Raw genomic sequence first — 21,335 nt, forward strand, 5'->3', positions numbered from 1 at the left:
GCCAGGACTCCCCTAGGACCTTCTGCCTCCAAGTCCTTCACAGTTTCTGCTTTGTTCACAGCTGTCTTCTATACGTTCAGCATATCAGGGAGCCTCTATCATCAGAGGGTTAAACAGAAAAACAATAACTTTTCCAATGCTTCATCCTTAAAGTTATCCTGAGAATCACTTTCTAAAGATCTTTGGTATAAGTTTGAGATATTTCATTCATTATAATCTTAAATAAAATTATAATTTTATCACACATAGAACTTAACAGTTCTTAATTATTTAAAAAATGTATGACAGTTTGCATGACTTAACATAAAACAAGGTAAGTCATACTGGCAAATTAGTAAAATATAAAGCCTTGAGCCTGACTTCTTAAGTTCTTTTCATTTCTGTTCTATGAAAATATAAATATATAGCTAATTTTCCTTTTTTTTTTTGACCTTATTTATTCAAGATTCAAAAGCAATAATTAATTGCATATTATATGCTGAGCTCCATTCTAGATACTGAGGTAAGAAAAAAGGTTTTTCTCATGATGCTCACACTCTAGTAGGGGAAACAATAAACATAAAAGAAAGGGGCAGGTGGAAAGAGGGGGTGGTGAGGAGATTGTAATTTAGGATAGGGACAAGTAAATTTTTTTTTTAAAGAAAGAATACTGAAACGTCATAGAATCTGGGGTTAGGAGGATTATTTTTGATTTATTGGTAGAAAAAGCTCCTCTAAGGAGGTGTTATTTTAGCTATGCTTTGAATGACGAGAATGGGCCACCCAAGTAAATATCTGAGGGAAGTCGATTCCAGGCAGAGGAAAGAGCAATTTAAAAGCCCTAAGGTAGAAATGAGCTTGGTGTATTTAGGCAGCAAATAAATCAGAAGCCAGTATGACTGAAGCATAGTGAGTTAAGAGAAGAGCAATTTTAGAGATTAGGAAGGTGGAGCCTATAGCTATAACATGGAGTTTAGCTGTTTTAACTGCAGGAGCTCAGGGACCCTGTTAAGCAAGAGTGAGAGAACCTGGAGAGGTGAGTAAGTCATGAGGGTAACTGTAGATTGAATTAAAGATTTTGCATTTTAGTCAGTGCTGTGAGAAGTCATTGAATGATTTCAAAAAAATTAGTGACATACTCGGCTCAATATTTTAGCTGAAGAAGGGCTTGTATGGAGAACAAGAATGGAGAAGTGGTGAGTGGGCAGGAGGCCATTTCAGGAGCTCAGGGAGATGTAAGAGTGTTGTAAGCAAAACTCCGATGGTGGAGATGAAGGACAGTGAACAAAATAAAGATCCTTTGTGCTTACAAGATCCACTAACATTGGGCCCAAAAATTCTAAAATACATTCTTTCAGAGTATTGTGTTAAGCACAACACAAATACAAAAACCAATTTTAAACAGTGCGCTAAAAATAAGTCTTATATATACCTCCTTTCTCTGAACTTTAGTATTTTCTTCCAGGAATATACTAAATTGGTTTGTGTCTTTATTAAAACTTTCTGCCTAAGAAGACTTTGCCATCATCTTATAGTCACCTGAATGCAGAAGTTTACATTAAAAAGCTCTCTTATGCATCTATATCAACTTTAACATCATGTTAATGAAATTAAGATTTTTTTCCCCTGCTGTTTTAATGAAAATATATTCTTTCTGATATGCAATAAAAATTTTATGAACACAAATCCATTATAAACCCTCTGGATTTGAAACGAAAGATACACTTTGATATTATTGTTTTCAAAAATAAAGCTGTGAAGGAACATGAAACATAGCTATTTACATTCTTATCAGACAAGTTTCAAATCAAAATGCTATTATCGTCACTTCAACAAAGAATACAATTGATTCTGTCAGGATGTAACTGAAGTACCTACTGAATGTCAGTAGATACTTTTTTCCCCTCTTACCAATTGGTGAAGCTAAAATAAAGAAAAATTTGGCAAAACTCCAATTTTCTTATAGAACCCTTACAGGTTGACCCTTTAGTATTGATTATCATGAACAAAAATTTCTTCTGTTTTTCCTTTCTTATTAAGAATACAAACACACACACACACACAGAAGACACATTCTCTCAGTAGAGGAAAGACTGACATCTCAGGATTTTTATTCATGATGCTAATGACTGTAATGGGTCTTATGCTAAACACGGAAGAGTCAACATGGTTAGAAGCCATTTGGGAGTAGGGAGTAAAAATAGAAAGCAGGTCTAGAATTAGGCACATCTTGGTGTCTTTGCATCAGGTTCTAGGTCCCAAAGACAGAGTGACTTATGGAAACTTCAGGAACTCCCCAGAAGTTTTGGTCATGGGATAAATTTAGGGAATTTAAGGGTGTCAGTCACCTTCGTCATTGAACACTTTTGCTCACATGCTATTTGGTTTACACTCTGCTTCCTGATGGACCTTTTTACATGAAAAGGACATAGTCCCCACATCTAAACAAACAATACACTCGTGAAAAATTTGGAAAAGTAAAGAATAACCAAAATTCCAGAGGATGAGAGCAATAATATGAGATAGTAATACATTTTAGGAATCATAGGAAGCATAGGGGCAAGTAGCCAGGGCAAGTAATTGGGAAGAGGGGACTATGTTCAAAAAGAAAATACTGTCTGGAGAATATATATGAGTAGAAAAACTGAACAACAACTGAGGCAGAGTGTGATGGACAAGATGTGTTGGTGACAAATCTAGCAATCTTTCCCATCCTTATTCCTTAACAGAACCCTAGTTTTACTGAGACATCCACCCCCCCATACATAACTATGTATCAGAAAACAAACCCCCCTATTCTCAGATCCATGAATGGTTCTGATTGGTCTAATATAGAGTTTCTCAACTGCAGCACTGTTGATATTTGGTGCTGGAAAATTCTTTGGTTTTGGTTTTAAGGGGTGAAGGAGAGAAGTTGTTCCATACATTGTGAAATGTCTAGCAGCATCCTTGGCCTCTACCCACGATGACATTAGCACAGCTACCCCCTCACTTGTAATGACCAAAATTATCTCCAGACATTGCTAAATGTCTGCTAGGGGATAAAAATCACTCCCTGTTGAGAACCACAGGTCTAAGGATAATTACAACAGTTCTGTAATGAGCATGTGATCAAATTCTGACTCTTTTCTATTATTCTTTTTTTCTATTATTCTATTTCTTTTTGCTGGGATTTTTATCCTGAAACTGCTGTAACCATCTTGTTTCCAGTCTGAATAAAAAGGCAATGACCAAAAATAATAGAGGGAAGGTAGAAAGAACCTGAGTCCTTGTCAGGTGAGCTCTTTGTTATGGGAAGCTGCCCTGAATGTCCTGATGTGTGAAATAATAGATTTATTGTCTTAAGACAGTTTATACTGAGGTTTCTACAAATTGTAGCCCAGAAATCTTTAACTGGTACCAAGAGGAAGCGACCTGTGTGCCATCCTGAGCAGGGTGCATCTGGGGAACTACAAGTAACCCAGTATGGCGAGAGTACAGAAATCAAAGAGGTGAAGAAAAATGGGAGTTTATAGCACTGAGTAGAGAAGACAGTCTGTGTTTGATGATACGGAGTGACTGAGAGATATTGAAGGTTTAAGCAGACTCAGAACTAGGTCTCTGAATGCAGGTTGGAGAATGGATGAGGACAGCAGGACTGAAGTCAGAGGTTATACTTAGAGGAAACAGCAGTTGCACAGGTGGGCATGGATGGCAGTATCTTTACTCCCACTTCACCCAAATAGTTTGCTCTTTAATTTGTCTTTTCAGCATTCAAAGGCAAAAGGCCAAGTTTCCACTTTTTAGTATTTTGCAACCGTCCTCATACTGTCTGGTGTCTCATTTGGGGAACATGTCTCATCTGCTGTTACCTGACACAACGCTGGTGAGAGACATACCGACAAAGACACTTCTGTTTTTATACCTTCAAGTAAAACAGACTTCTACCTACAGAAACCTAACGGATCCCTGCAACCTACCAAGTCTCCTAATCTCACAATAAATATACCATCAAGACTATAAAGCTAAAGTGACACATAAGACTTCTTGTGAAGAGTGACTGAATGCAGAGAGTGAGCTCTGGAAAGAGAACAGGGCACAAAAACTAGGTTTTGCTCCAAATGCTTGAGCATGCTGAGGTCTACCCATTATTTAAGAGGGGTATTTTTTAGTCTATTCCCAGTTTGTTATGGAGTTATATGCAACGTTTCTAAATTGTTCAGGACAACTTCTTGTTGGAAAGTTAAATTAGGACTATACAGTCTCTACTTTTAGGGATTTGGTTATGCAACTTTAGATAGTAAATTGCTAAAGGGAAAATCAACCATTGATTTTCCATGGCACATTTGTGCACCTTTGCCTACTGAAACTTGTTTTCATATTTTCTCCCTCTTACAACACTGTTAATGCTGAAATTCTAAATTTAAAAAAAAAATCTTAGTGGTTTGGGAACCAATTTCACTGTAGTGAAAAGATGTTCATTTGGAAATGTTGAGTGCATAACCTTTATCTCTCTTTAATAAAGAATGAAACCGACCAATTTATCACGTTAAAACAGAAAATACTACAAAAATCTATGATCAATCTCTCTTTGACATTTAAGTAGTTTTTATTGTCTTTTGTTTTTATTTTTAAAACTACCATGTATAGCTTCTAATGGCCTAATTGACTTGTCAGTTTGATTTTTTTAAAATTAAAGCTGCTTTAACTACTTCTTTACACTCTTTAAGTTGTGTGCTGAAAGAGGTAACTCATATGTTCATGCCCAGACCCCACGGAATGGCTAGAAAGATCTGTAAAGCTTTGGAGGTGGTTATATCAGAGAGGGGTACTCACATCAGAAGCAGTTATAAAGAATGTGTGATGCTCACATACATGTGCCTGTTTATAAGGATTTTAATCTTTCACCAATGAGCAGGTGATGGGAGTGAGTAATGTTTCTAAATCCCTATATACCACAATGGAAACAAGAATTATCTTTTTAGCATAGTGTCCCAGAAAACAAAAGACTCCTTAGATCATCTGTTACGTCTGTTAGCAAAATTAGAATTAGTTCCAAGAAAATGTCTTCAGGGCTTGTTCAAAGTTTAGGTTTCCTTGGCAGCAAACATATCCCCACTTTCCATAATGTCACTGACTTTAAGTAGCATTTCTAAAAGTCATGTTACATTTTTAAAAAATTATTTCCATCTTATTAGTTCTAGGTATTCACAAGTGAAACCCATATCGTTTATTTCTTTTTTAAGAATGATATTCTTTAGTCCAAAGTTCTTAAACATGATGGCTAATATAAATAATTCAAACAAATGATTTACAAAAAGCCTGAACATAGTCATGTAATATCTCTATATTAAATCTAACTTACCAATGGCATAGTTTTTATCATTCTTTGTAAATAAACATTTTGCTGTCAAAACACTAAATTATTTAATTGTAAATCAAGAGCCAACTTATCCCACCAAAAAATGCTCACACCTTCAGAAAGCAATTCTATTTCTGGTAATTCATCCTAAAAAATAATACAAAGGAAGGGGGAAAGATGGAAAGATAGAAAGATTGATTGATTTGATATATATGTATACATCAAGAGAACCCCTTAAGGGGAAATTGGAAGCAACCTAAATGCCTAACAATGTGGGGACAGTTATTTAATCTACTTTTCCACTTAATAAAGTCTTAATGCACATTCTGTTTTATTCAGTACCAATAGCAAACCTGGTGTTAGTAGGCATTCAAAATATATCTGTTGAATGAGTGAATGATGCAGCCATTAGCATTACAACTTGAAACATCATGTAATTAAATGACAAAAATGCTTCTGATGATGCAAAGTGCAAAGTTTAGCCAAAAGGCAAATACATAAAAATGTTTATAATTTGGAAACTATGACAAAAATATGTTTGCTGATGGAAATGAATCAATGAATATAAACATAGTTATCAATATTATTTTTGTTTCCAAATTTTCCATCATGCTTTTCTTCTATAAACAGAACCAAAAAATGCGTGCATGGGTGACCATGCCTACTGCCTTTGACCCACACTGACACTCCTCCTGAGGGCCATCTTTTTCTTCTCCACTCCAAGTACTAAGCTCTGACTGCCTACTGCTCCATTTGCCTGCCGCTTCCTCGATACTTTTTATTACTCCCTTTTCCCCTCTTCATGTCCATCTATTCTGCTTCCCCCAGGATTTTCAATAACAAGAGCAGAACATCTTGATAATACCAGGCAGAGGGGCTCTACCTGTAACGGCTAGAGAAATCATGCTATGGCTGTGGTTCCCAGGGAAAAATATAATTGGAGCTCTAGTCCCACAATACAATACATCCCGTTTCTGAATACAAGTCCACAGTGAAAAACATCAGAGCCAAAATCATGATTTAAAAAAATTAGAAAAAGTGTTATAAAATGATATAAACTGAGACAATGAATAGCATAAATTGTGAACATTTTGAAAAAGTCAGAGGATTAAATTGGTCCATAAAACAGACACTAAATTTGGGGCACAGGCAGACAAGTAAGTATTCTGTTATTGTCAAATATTCTTGTAAAGAAAGCACTTAGAGTGCTTCCTTCATCCAGACCCCATGAGTACCTCACTGGTACAGAATATTATCCCAGAAATAATGCATTAAAATCATTCTGTTGTCTTGAAGCACAGGCAGTTTAGCAAAGATTTATGACATGCAGGGACTGACTATTCTATGCGCGGAAGTGGAAAGGGCCAGTGGTGGAAGTAAGGCTGGTGCTAGAGGAGGACACATTGTAGTGAGGTGATCTACTACAGATCCAGCACTGTGGCAGTTGTAATGCCTCTCTATGTGGTTGAATGCGTAGAATGGAAGTTTTATCAGAACAGGGGCCAGGCATCCTCAGCAGACGGCACATTGCCTGACATATTCTGAATTTCATCAACCCTAAGACTCCATAGAGAATAAGTCAAGCCTTTATTTTATGTACCTGTAAGGAAAACTTGCAGATTGAATTATGGCATGCCATCACATGTAAAACCAATCCCAATTTCATAAATGCTAAAATTGGGAAAAGGCGTTCCTTAGAATTGCACTATGGCAGGGCAATCCCATAAATATGTGTTAAATGAACCACACACCATAAATGTCTTCACAGAAATTCTAGACTTCTGTTTTGTTTTCTTTAGTTGGTAACAAAGCTGACAATCAATGTGCACTGTTTCCTCAAAGACCACTGAAATCACTCACGTTGAGCAGAGAAAAGAGTTAGAGATAAACTAGTCCATACCCTTATTCAATAAAAGTGAAACTGAGACTCAGGGAGGTAAGGTGACTTGTTGAATGATCCAAGTACAGCATAGGGAATGTGCCTAATATTGTAATATTACAATTACATACAAGGATACTGGTGACAGATGGCAACACACTGTGGTGAGCATTTGGTAAGGTATATAATTGTTGAATCACTATGTTGTTCATTTGAAACCAGTATAATATTATATATCAACAAAATGTCAATAAAAAAAGTTTATAAAGATTCAATTCTGTGACATCACATGGCAGACATAAATGTCTAAGACTAAAGTTTGTTTTTAAAGTTAACCTATTAGCTCCAGTAATTAAGTAAACCATATCAAAATAATACTTTACGTTAGGTATTAATAACTAAAACAAATCTCTAATACGCTATTAAACAGCAATACAATGAATTCTTAAATCCACTAATTTAGCTCTAATTCTATTCAGCTATTACTTGCATGTTACCTTCCTTTATTGGTAGGCCCCCTGTAAAATTTTTCTGTGAACATGAAACATGATAGAATGATATTGCTATTATTCCAGTAGTGGCCATAATGAAGGAATCCTTTTGTAAAGAATGTATTTCCTTCGTGTTTCTCCCTCTAAATATTTGCTAAACTTTGCATCATTGCACTCATTCATATCCCATCTATGTTTTAAAATTCAGCCTTTAAGGCACAAAAATTCTCAAATATGATATAAGTTGGTCACAGGGATGGTAGTATAGCACAGAGAATATAGCCAATGATTCCGTAACATCTTCCTATATTGAGAGACAGTATCTGCACTAATGGGGGTGAGGATTTAATAATATGGGTAACTGTTGAACCACTGTGTTGTATACTTGAAACCAATATAAGATTGTGTATCAAAGATACTTCAATTAAAAAAATTAGGGCTTTAAAATGACTGTTTTATCATATAACTATAGCCAAATAGGTTTACGTTAATTCTTTCCTCTGCTGACAGAGCTGACCATAGTGATAAATTAAGCAGATGTGTTCACTAAGCTGTCTGCAGTGATGTTAAGATCCTTGCCATGGGAAGTTTCAGGCACAGCTGTGGGAAACCCGAGTTTCACCTAAATAAGTTTCATGAATTTAAAACCACAGATTCCATTGAGATGAGACCTCAGCATTTGGGTTTCATTTGGTATATCATGTTCACATAGCTTTAAAAAAAAAAATAGCAAACTCTGGAGAAGTCACTAGTTTACTAAGCCCCCTCAGACTTACTTTGCTTCAACTGTAGTTAATTCCACCTCAGAGGAAGAATTTACCTATAGGTCCATCTCCAAAGTAATGGGTCTATTGGCAAGTCTATCATAGTATTTTCACCCATGTGAAAGTGTTTGAAATGAATATCAAGAGCTGTGTGAGGGGGAAGATGCCTGACGATTTGGTCACTTGGGTGATGGTGGAAGTGAAGAGAGAGATGCTAAGGGGTGACACATTGCTTCCACAGTCCCCTCTCTCTTCCTTACACCTGAGATAATGCATATCTTGAGGTATCTGCACTCCTGAACCAATGCAGGCAGCTCTGGATGGATTTTCATCCCATATGCCATATCCCTGAGTTAGTTCTTTTGTCCAATAAATAAAACTCAAACTTGACAGCTGCCTAAGTGAAGCTCCCTACAAACCCCCCTACCCTACAACATACTCCTGCACAGCCGATGTTTTGAACTTGTGCTTCTCTCTGCCCCTCCCGTCCCTCCCTGCCCTCTCCCCTTCCCTCCTTTCCTTCATGCCCCCCATTCAGTTGCATGTGTGCGCTCTCTCCCCCCTCTCAGTTTATTATGCACATTGATGGTTTGTAACAATAAATATACTATTTCTCTAAAAGAAGAGGGATGGCAGGTTAAATTGGGCTAATTACAAAGTCCTCTTTGATGATCTGGAAACTCTAGGATGTCTGAACTAAACAAACTCCCAAATTAACCATTTTTGTCCTGTCCTATTCTATAATCAAATCTATTATTCTTTTACAGTGTGATTTTCTGTAGAGATGGCTTGCTTATGTATTCTTTTTCCACAAGATTATTTACTAGTTCATGTTTTAATTTCCAAAATATGATAAACTACATATTTTTGTTCTGGTGGGAAGTAAGGATCTAATTTTTGTCTTATATGATTAGCCAGCTATCACAAAACTGTTTTCTGAATGATCTAGCCATTCTTTCTAATTTGAAATGGTATCTATAACATAAACAAACACACACAATACATAACATTTGTTTAAGGAGTCTCCTTTCTGTCCCATCTTTATTTATCATACCAGCACCACACTGTTTTATTATCATTATACTACTTATCAATATCTGGTAGTTTAAGTATCCTTTATGTTCATAAGCAAAATTGGTTTATCTCATATCTTTTTTCTCTCATATAAACTTCTCAACCATTCTGTAATATTGTAAAAATAATCCCATTGAAAATTTGCTTAGAAATGCCTTAAGTTTGTATGTTAATTTAGTTAGGACTAGAACCTTGATTTTATTGAAACGGTCTCAACCTAGGGATTTCTTCAATTTTTTTAGCCTATAAAAATGATTTTAGATACACAGTTCATTTCCAGATGCTTTTGCTATTATAATTGGGATTTGTCTTTTCTATAATTGGTTGCTGATGATCTATAGGAACACTATATAAAGAATCTATGGACTAAGAATTGTATTAGGCATTAGAGATGGAAGATGGAGAATATTAAGAAGAAAGAAGAGGAAGAGGGCATAGTGAAGGAGAAGGAAGTGCTAATTCAAGTGGCTTGCAGTCTACATGGGTGAAGCTGTCAGCTAAATCAATGTAACATCACAGTGTGATAAGGTGTGAGACAGAGGGCATGACAGTGAGCTCCATCTGTCATGGCCATCCAGCCACCATCTTTACTTTCTGTGCAGGTTTTTATTCCCTGAAATAATTCATCTAAGTCATCCATGTTATAGAATGGATTTATTCTAGCTGGCAGATAAGTACCATTTTTCTTGCCATAGAGAGACTAATTACTTGCACAACATGTATTTCATTGAATTGTGTGAATCTACTCTGTGCCTAACTTTTCAGTAGGCAATAAGGATACTGTGGAGAATAAAACAGATACTATCTATTCACACAATCCATGTATTCACATGGTTTATATCTGGTCAAATGTAAATTACCTGTGTTTGAAGACAGCATTGCTAGGCCTGGGCATATGCACATGAGTGATCATACACACACATACTACTATAAAGAAATAAAATATATATACGAAACAAAACCATTCAACTTCCTTTTCAAAACTTGAAAGTACATATTAAGTATGCTGGTGCAATAGGCTGACTAATATCCTCCTCAAAGATGTCCATATCCTATTCCCTGGAACCAGTAAATCTGTCACTTTAAGTGGCAAAAGGGACTTTGCAATGTGATTAGGTTAAGGATTTGAGATTGGGATATTGCCCTAGATTACCTGTGTGGACCCAAGTAATCACACAGAAGGGTCATAGCCAGAGAGAAGTCAATGTGAGGGCAGAAGCAGAGGTCAGAGTGATGCCCAGAAGGGATGAGTCAAGGAATGCCAGTGGCATCTAGAAGCTTTCAAAGGCAAGGAAGTGGTTTTTCCCCTAGTGCCTCCAGAAGGAGCACAGTCCTATCAACCCATGTTAGACTTCAGACCTCCAAAACTGTAACATCAGAAGTTTGAATTGTTTTAAGCAACTGAATTTGTTACAGCTGCAATAGGAAATTAATACAGCCAATAAATCCAAACTCTTTGGGATAACATTCAGAGCTTCCTCTCAGATATCACATGCAACTCTTTAGCCTTCTCTCTCATGGCACCTGATTCTGCCTGCTTAAAACAGCAATATAATCAGAAGCATCCCCTTGACTTATGCATCCTTTCTCACCCACCCCTAATTAAACTCATGAGCTATCTCCTCTGTGCAGTTCATGTCCGAGACTGCTTAAAGACAAATCTCCAAATCCATTGTATTTCGCCAATTCAAATCTTTCCCAGTACAGTGGTGTCCAAAATGTACTTTGACTTCTTAAACTCAATCCTGTGTTTTGTAATTGTTCTTAAATCCTCTAAAGTATCCAGTCTGCTGTTCAATCAGATTATAACCTTCAAAAAACAGGGGATATATGTGCTTTGGTTTTTGATCATCCTGGCAGGCCCTCCCAACTTTCTCATTATGGCATACACAGAAAATAATAGAATTTGCACAGCGTACTTGAGCTAAGTGTATGTGGTTGTTCCTGGCCAGGTTTCTGGCTACCCAAGAACCTGTCCAGAGGCCAGGTCAAAGCAAGGAAATTGGGAAATTCTCCTAGGTATTTAGCACCATGTCATTCATTTAACTGGGAGTTGGTGCATGTTTTCAAACTCTTCCTGCTAACGAGGAACAATAAGGCTACTGGAATTTCTAAAATCAGATATATTCTGGCTGTCAGAATAGAAATACTTCACACTTTTATAGAACTGTGATTATAATTAAGTTTTTACATACTACTTTGTTTGACCATCACAACAACCCTGCGAGATAAGAAAATAGGCATGATGACTGCTATAATATAATGCAAAATGAAAAAGCTAAGACTCAGAGGGGCAGATTACCTCTCAAAGCTATCAAATGGCAGAACCAGGAGTGGGAACCAGCTCTTCTGACCCCACGCTCATTATTCTTTCTTTTTCCCCAAGATTATGTAAGGCCCCCAAAGCTGATAATGCTGCGTCTAAAACCCAGATTAAAATGTAAGGGAAATCATTCTCTAAGTTTCAAATAAAAACTTAAATTCCTATATGCTAAGATCTGGGCTTTTTTTGTTTTTTAGACATTTTGTGTTCTCATCAGAAAACCAGGGAATAGTACCAGATACTAACAAAATGCCATATTTTATTGTATTCATCACTTAAGAGGAAGACCCAAGGGGCCTCGCACTATTAAACATAAAAGTTTTAAGTTTTATAGTTTACTTGCTGAGGCAGCAAACTGCAGCCCCATTGGGGAAGAGTTACAAGGTATTTGAAGATGAGAGAATGACTCAAATACAGAAACCAGATGCATTATGAAAAATGGGGTCTGCATGGCTAGGCGATAAAGAAGACATACACTTCTCTGCCCTTGAGGAATATGAACAGTTAAATTCTTTTATTCTTATATCACCTACAGAAATCAACAAGTTCATCCAGAAGGAATCAATGAGACAGTTGCATACTTAGAATGGACGGCAGTAAGCTCTCTATTATTCCTCTTTTCAAACATAAAATTAGGAAAAAGTGTATAATTTATTTAAATAAGGATAGGGTAGAAAAAATGGCAACCTGCTATGAGCAATATGCAAGTCCACTTAAAATAATAGCATTATCATTTGGGGTTCCCCCAGGATCCAACAAAAGAAGAAAATAATTCATGGCACAGTTTATTAATTCTCTGTCATTTAATGATTGTTAGTTTAGTAAGACAATTCCCTTCAAGGAATGATTCTTTGGGAAGCATGTGCATGGGAAGGTTTGCTGTGTTGCAAGTACTAGAAAGTTGAATTTCCAGCCTTCTGCCATTGTTCATTCCAATGAGCCTCACTGAAGCAGTCCTCCGGATCACCTCGATTTCATGCTGGCTTTGTGTAGTTGCTTTGAAACTGGAAATAGCTTGATGCAGCCAAAAGAAGGATCTGGGGATGCCATTTGCAATGGACTCTGGAAGTAGACATCCAGCTTATTATCTGTGTGACAGTAGACAAGTTATTTAATTACTCTTCAATCTCACATTATCATCTGTAAAATGGGTGATTAAAAAAATCATGCCTACCCAACAGGGAGTTGGAGTGCATTTCTAATAAGATGATGCATTGAAAGTGCTCACCATAGTAACTAGCACTCCTCTGTCTGCCCCAGTCAGGTTTTCTCTCCTCAATTAATTTCAAAAAACACTTTCATCTCTCCACATGTTCCAAACGAGTATAAACAAAGTTACCAGATGAAAGCATTTCATTTTAGTCCCAGATATTCAATTGCACTAAAAAATTGTTAGGTGAACAGTAGCTTATTAGAGTTTTACTTTCTGAGAACAATAGTAATTAACTAAAAGACATGAATCAAAATAAGAACCTTGGATTGCATTTCTCAACATAGAGCAAAACATATTTTTATGCTTTCACTTATTCAGTGGTGAAACAGAATAAAATTTTGCTGAATGGTGATACCTACAGCTACTAAGAGCTATCTAGGTAATCATACACACAACATTAAAGTTGTCATTAATCCCTAAAATAAGACAACAGAGTTTTAAAATATCAACAAAAATAAAAAGTCTTATTTATAAAGGATTCATTTTGAACAAGACAGTGTGTCTTATTTAATCCTCACAAAGCTCCGATGAGATGGTTACTATTTTCTTTTTCTATAGATGGGAAGAGATTACTTTATTCACTGGAAGTCTCACACTTTGGAAATGGTCTAGCCCAAACTTGAACCCTGGACTAACTGCAGTGCACTAATTCATTAAGCTCTATTGCAACACTTGTTTATTGTCCCAAACATTAATACAAATTCAAAGCTGAAGATGAAAATCCATTCAAAAATCATGAAGCGCAATAGGGAGAAACAAAAAATCAAACTCAATTCTCTAGTCTGGCCCCTCTCCCAGTAGGCTCCCTAAGGTCACAGTGGAGCCAGACTCCCAGTTCTGCCTCCTGATACCACCCTGGCTCTGAGCAAGTCACTCCAGCTCTTTGAATCTCAGTTTTCTCATTAGTCAAGTGAGAACAGTTATTTCCTTTTGTGGACTTGAGGTAAGTGTGGAGAGCCTGGCACATTGTAGGTGTTCAATAAACAGGAGATGTTATGATTAGCATCACAGTACCTGGCTCAAAGAGCTTTTGTGTGTTTAGACTATTTTATATCTACACATAATTCTGGAGAATGTGCCAGTATACAATATATCAAATTTTAACTTTTAACTTTTTATAAGATCAAAATTTTATGACCATATCTTTTTTGGGGTATGTACTTAATAACATCTAGTTATATAAATGCTTATAAGTATTATTCCAAGTTAACACTATAGCCAAGAAAAATTTCTAACAGCATTTTGAGAAAACAGACAACCAACAAAGGCTTATAAAGCAGGTGAGGGGAGCTGTTTTCCAGCCGGTTGGTGGGTGCCTCCATTCTGTTTCCTGCTATCATCAAGAACAAAAGCTACATTTCTAGAATGGTACTGAGGCAGAACAACTGCAACTGGATATAAGGCAACAGTCTTAAGCTGGAAGAAAGCAAGTTAAAAAGAACAGCAAAAAATGAGCAAAAGGAGAAATCAATTTTTTTAAATGCTTTCTTATACCACATAGCAGCTAATATAAGCACATTTTTAAGATGTGAATTTTTTTCCTTGAGGTTTTTAACCTTAAAAGTGAATCTCCTGTGAGGGCACACAATGTTTGAGACTCAAGCCGCTTTCACTAGCTGTACTCTAAACATGCAGGACCAAGGCAGTGAAAAGTGATGGTATTGTAGCGCCCTCACCTATATTCATTTGTAACACCATTAAAAGAAACAAACTGGACTCTTCCCATTCCACACCCCCGTTCATACCCAATAATAAATACAAAGCCGGTTTGTAAAGATGGTGTATCTATCCAAAATACCTGTGTATTTGCTAACTCCAAAGTAAATAAACACTTTGAAGAAATATCTATCATTGTAATACAAACACATAAACATTTTAACAACTGGAAAAGGAATTTTAAAAATAATCATCCAAATAAAGAAATTCTTTAAAAACTATAACAAACCAACCAGAAGATTTACTTTCAAAAGTTTAGGAAATGAACATTTGGTCTTTTTCCCACATCTAGAATACCTGGTGTGTGAAACTTATTTATGTTAAAATACTTGCATGCTTTCTTGTTTATTTTTGTAAGTTTATTTTCTTGAAATTGTGTCCAATAGAAATTTCCTCAGGCTGCCATTAGAGGGCATAAAAGAATAATTGTGGAAACCAAAATCACAACAGCCCCCAAAATTGACCCTGAAGGAAAGAGCTGCCATTTGATATTGGTTTCAAAAGAAGAATTTACAAAAAATGAATGTAGAAATAATTTATATGTAAGGAGTTTTGATGAAAACAGTCATCTATAAGGAAACAACGATGCTAATAATTATTTTACGCATAAAGGACAAAAGTAAATAACTAAAGTTTTAAGAAGTTTAGTTTGATACTCTCAAAATTAGTCCTCTATTAACAGTCACAAAGTTGCATAGTGAAAAAAATAACTGAGAGAAAGATGCCATGATCAGGAAGTGAGCGAGAAGCACAGAGAATGAGAGAGGTAAAATCTGGATTCAAATATTGACTCATGACATGTGAAAAAAAGTATGAAAGAAAAGAAATTAGGGATGTACAGCTCTTTGAAAAGCGTAAGATCATTTTCATGGCTTCAAAATCTACCACCACCCAACTGGCCTCTCTCTGGTTCACCTACACAACTTCCTTTTTACCTAAGGGCAGTGACAGCAATAACTCAGTCAAAAGAAAAATGGATCTCAGAACCTAGAAAGATAAAACAAATCTTCCTATTCTACATCATCTCATATTATTGAGGATTTTAAATGTATATGTCATGCTTAAAACATGCAGGATAAATGGACCAATAACCAAACGTGAATGTAACTCCCTCACCCCAAATAAATGTTAATGAAGCTGGTGCCAACCTAGTCAGTGTATTTTTAACTCGGGCGGAGAAATTTATAGCTTATATTTCAGATCCATATGAAACCCTCTTTAATATTGGATGTCTCCTTTGTAGCAATCACTCTCACCTTTCCTGAATTCCAGGATAAATTTACAGTATCAATCCCTTTCTTTAATTTACAAAACAGTAAAATCCCAAGATCGCCTTCAAACAGAAGGAACACAGCCTCAATATGTTTCTATCATACTATGAAGACTGTTAAGACTCCCTATAGGGCAGTTTGACTTAAATCCTATAAATTTCCTGCTTAAATTTCAAACAGGGGAAACCAGGAATATATATGAGAACATAAACCCACCTTTTGGTGATGGTTCTCTACTAGTCTGTAGTGCTAAAGGGTGTAAAAAGAGCCATAAAGGAACTGGAATTATACTGAACAGGATCTCAGACTCCACATTCTATTTGTAAACACAGGCCTCTGTAAAGTGTGCAGAGACAGATGGGAAAATGTTTTCAATTCTCTGAGATGGAAGGGAGGCAGTTAGCAAGCCATCTACCCCACAGGACCTATTGTGACTGACCAAACCTATCTGATAAAGTTACACAGATATAAATGAAATAGGTAGCAAGCACACAGTTGGCATGTGCTAGACACACATCTCATTAGTTGTTTTGTTTTCATTTCCTTCTTCATTTAGTATGTGGACAAAACTCTTGTAAAAGCTCAAAAATGTTACTAAATTTTGCAATTCACCTTTCATTTTAAATGCCATCACAAAACTGTTGACATGTATCATTGTTGATACTTTCTGTCTTTAAGAAGTACAGAAAATAGGAATATGTAGCTAAAAGAAGTTGGATTGAAAATAAAATCATAGCTTCCTTTCTGATTTTTCAAGTACCACCTCACCTTAAAGTCTTTAAATCCTGTGCCTTGTTTCTTATAGCTATTGTCATCAATTAATACATTGTATTTTTACTAATCTGTCTCAAGACTAAAAGTCATTTAATGGTAGAAACTGTATTCTTTGAACAGAAACTAGTACAGGAAAGGCCCTTAATACATGTTTAGTGTACTAATCTGCTCAAGAAAAGCCTCAACAACAAATAAAAATACCTTCAGGTCTATAATTTTTAACCATGCTCATTTGTTCTATTTGACAAAATTTACTGACCATCTATTATCATAGGCATTTGGAACACAGCAATAAACAAGATGATTAATAAGGTTTATGGAACTTACCTTCTTTGTGGGCAGCCAATAAGAAAAAAGGCATCTGAAAAGAAACAAGAAAATGGTAAGAAGAGAACAATAAATGGAGGCTAACACATATATGAATAGTCAGAAGCCCTTGCCTTTATTTAAAAAAAACAGCTTATTTTTGGGGAATATGTAAAGGTTAGAAAAATAAAATAACCTACAGTTATATAATGGTGTTGTGAAAGCCTGAAGTTCATATTTTGTGCTGCCTTGACATCTGAAATAAGGAGTCTCAAATGTCCTGACCTCAAGTTACTCTCCCTTATCTGCTCCTATGAATAATGTCCCCTACATTCTGAACAACTCTCCTTATCACATGAACCAAATGCAGTTCCTGCTTAGCCCTGAATGACACAGCTTTAAAGTAGTGTTTCACAACTTCCCACAGGAACTGGGGGTCATTTCACCCTTGTAATACTACACAGCCTGCCTCCCAAAGCCGCTGCTTGTTTGCTGTGCTCCTGAGAGCAACCCCTGTGTAGCCATACATGGTCTATGATATCATCCTCTCCCAGGCTGCAGCAGAGTTATTAGTTTATATAACTAACAAAATGCTGTCAATTTCATCTGTACGGTATTGAGTGTAGTATGTTCAGCCACCCCCGTATCTCTGGGGTAGGAATGCCTCACCAACAGGGCAGACAGGAGGCAACTAAAACAAAGCATTCTGTTTCCAGCCCAAAATCACACAAAGGAAGACAGGTCCATGTCAATGCAAAGAATTCTAAACTGGGCTCAGAAACCCCAAGACAAATATTTTCACCTCCTTTAAGCCTCACTGTTTCCTGAATCAATAAAATGGGGATTGTCTTAGTTCTTACTTAGAGGTTTATTTCAAGTAAAATAATGTTTGAAAAATTCCCGGGCACATTGTACATTGTAGATACACAAAACTTGTTTACCTTTCTTACACAATGCCATTAGCAGTTCATGACACGCTGGATAAAGGGATGTTCTCCCACATCCCTGACACCTCAAATGACTTCCAGTTATAGGTTTGTACGTAGACTTTCTCCTTTCACCCCTTTCTTCCTCCTATCTAAAACCTTACTAGTTTTTGCCAGGATGAACTACTCTTTCAGTTGTATTAATGCCCAACCATAACACCATAGCATATTTGACACTTCTAATTCACTAGCATCTATTGCTGTTTTATTTTCTGTGAGTTCATGTGCTCTCCCCACCAAAAATAAACTCCTTAATTCTTTAAACATACTACTTTGCATCTCCAAGGTCTTGTACATAATAATAAGTGTTTGCCAATAAAGTCACTAAACATTTGTCCTACCTCTCCCCCCTTTTTGCTTATTCTGGAATAAAAGCACTGGTGAAAACCTTTGATTTTTCATCAGCACACAGGTTAAATATTATAACAATGACATATCTCATAGCAGAAATAGATTTAAACAGATTCTAGAGTTTTGACATGAGCATTAAATATATTGAGGGTTGGTTTTGATTGTTGTACTCTGGACTTTTAAGGTATTTGTATTTGAACAGAAATTCAATTTATAAAAGTGCTAGAAAAACATATTCAGGGCCATCACCTAGTTTCCGTAGGCAGATTCTCAACCATCAAAGCTTCATTTTTTTTTTCAGCATCAAACAACATGAAGCGTTATGGCTCAGCCAGACACTGCACAGCCCTACAGCAAAGGGATCAACTCTCCAGACAGCTGGTTGACTGGATGGATTAAACAAACTCCCTAAAATGCCTCCAAACCTATCAATAAAATAAATAATAAATCCCATCAATGATGTGTACACAGTCAATTACTCAGTGTTCTTTATAAAACTGTTTATTTACAATTCATTCCACAGCATAAACTGACTAATCTGTTATTGAAATCATATTCTTATTTATTAACACACTCACATGAACCCATTTTAAATACTGAATACATCTAAGCAGCTAAAAATGCCTTTAGTGTTTCAAAAAGACAACTGGTTGGCCTCTAGGTATATTTCAGTTGGATGTCATAACGCTTTAAATATTTGAATCTCAGTGCTTTCAAAGAGTATGAATCCTCTCACATGTCCTGAAGACTTGCCAGTCCCTCCTTTCTAACACCTGACTTCATTCCTATCTGTGTGTACATCTCCCTGCCTCACCCACTGGGCTTCAAGTCTGTAGAAACATGTTTAGGAGGTAGACAAGTGCTGGAAAAAGAGCACTGAAAGGGAAAGTCAGATTACTGGTTGCTAATCATGCCTCTCATTAGCTGTGTGACTTGGGACAATCATCTCATTTTTCTGGACCTCTATCATGTCAACTGAAACTCGACTAATTGCTGATACCACATTCAAATCCACCAAAAAAAAAAAAAAGAGAGAGAGAGGAAAGAAATTAGGCTTTTCCACACTAATCACCAGTTACATTGAACCTTGATTTGTATTCGATAATGTCTACTCACCACAAAGTGGTTGTTGGCATATCTCCCAATAATATTTTAAGATTATATTTTAACTGTTCAAAATCCATCACCAAAATTTGTGAAGTCACTGTGGTATTTAAAAATTCCTTTTATTATTCATCTATTTATTATTTACCAGTATTTCTTTTTAAAATAATGACTCTATGAGGGTTGTCTTTAAAAAAGAAATAACATGTCATGTTTCAATATTATGGGAAAGTTTCTTTATTGAAATTGTAATATTACTCTGACTACAGCAATAGTCAATACATTTTATGTATGATTTTTTTTTCAATACAGAAAGCTTTCAGTGAGAAGAAACATACTAGAGTTGTTTTAAACTTTTTAAAACTTGCAGAGACTTTTCTTTAACTTGCTGTTAAAGTTTTGAGATTTCAAAGAGTAAGTCACAGAGACTTGGTGGCATCCTTGATATCACAGTCTGTAGAGTGCTAACCCCACTGCTGGTGCTCAGTGGATGCAAAATCACCACAATAAAGTGCTGGTGCAAGGGGGCCGATGAATCACCAGGAGGGAGAGGCTCAAGACCCTTCCTCAGAAGACCTTCACTGCACTTCTCTAGATTCTTTCTTAGGTACTTTTTATTATTCAGACAAATTTCTATAGTAATTGCAATATATTATAAATCCTGTCACTCTCTACTTGATGTATAAATATGTTAATGATTTTAGGATTGTAAGTCATTTTATATTCCAAATGTAAAGGCTTCAGCCAGGCTCTAAAAAGAACTTCAAGATACATTTACATTAAAATGTGTAATCTTCTGACAGCTTCAAACATACTTATTTTAAATTCAGAACGGAAAGTTCAATATGAAAATACTGAAGATCTAGATTGTATAATAGCAATCAGTCATTCCAGAGTTAATTGTCAAAGTGATTTTAACTGGAATTTTAGGATGGAAAACAATCCTCATATTAGAAAATGGAAATAAATTCTTTGCCTCTATAATTGATCACAAGTGTTACACAGAACTTTTATGATGAGAAAGCTTCTGGATAATTATATTAACAAATATAAAGACACTGTTACATTCCCTATTTTCTTTTTCATTATTTTGTGAATCATACAACCAAGTCATGTCAGTTAAAGTATTGAATATGTTGAAGTCCAAATATTTAAGAAAGCATACCCTTGCAGGGGGTGGGTGGTAGAAACAGTATTCCAGTAGTGTTTTTCTGCAGTGTCAATTTTATTATGTATCAACTAGTAGGAATCTTGCTTTGCTGAATTAACAAAGACCACTATTTGTGCTATAACAAAGAATTTTACTTTACATTCATTTGGTTCTTCTACTTTAAAACCTGTGGATCACAGTGAAAGAATTCCTAATGATTTATTTGACCATCTAATATTCAGGAAAGCAAACAACAGGTGCCAGTCCAATAATTATATGGGAAACAGACCCTATGGTGATGGCATCCCAGGAGAAATGCTTACTATAGGGTTAAGGAAGAACCACTTGCAGCTACCACAGACAAGGAACTGAAGAGTGAGAACACCAAAGATGCTGCCTGGGAAGATGGCAAAATTTTCCTTGAACTAAAATACAAAATAACTCTAAAAAATAAAAAAATATAGAAATGTGGCAAAGAAACAGGCAAATACAATGCAGTTCTTTTCTAGAACTTTCATAAATGGACATACACCTAGAGAGAAATTATCAGGCCTAGGTGTTTCCCAAAATAATATATGTCAAAGGAAAAAGTAATTATCATATCTGTGTGTTT

At 36.0% G+C, this 21,335-nt stretch overlaps 1 long non-coding RNA gene across 1 annotated transcript; it reads right to left on the reverse strand.

Annotated features, from left to right (window-relative positions):
* Positions 1–12,650: 12,650 nt before the first annotated feature.
* On the reverse strand, positions 12,651–17,489 carry LOC130684947 (uncharacterized). The gene is made up of 3 exons (XR_008999426.1): positions 17,332–17,489; positions 17,153–17,186; positions 12,651–12,939 (listed from the first exon to the last, which is right to left on the reverse strand). It is a non-coding gene; the product is annotated as an uncharacterized LOC130684947 (long non-coding RNA).
* Positions 17,490–21,335: the final 3,846 nt, after the last annotated feature.

The sequence above is a fragment of the Manis pentadactyla genome, chromosome 1 (assembly GCF_030020395.1).
Source record: "Manis pentadactyla isolate mManPen7 chromosome 1, mManPen7.hap1, whole genome shotgun sequence".
NCBI lineage: Eukaryota > Metazoa > Chordata > Mammalia > Pholidota > Manidae > Manis > Manis pentadactyla.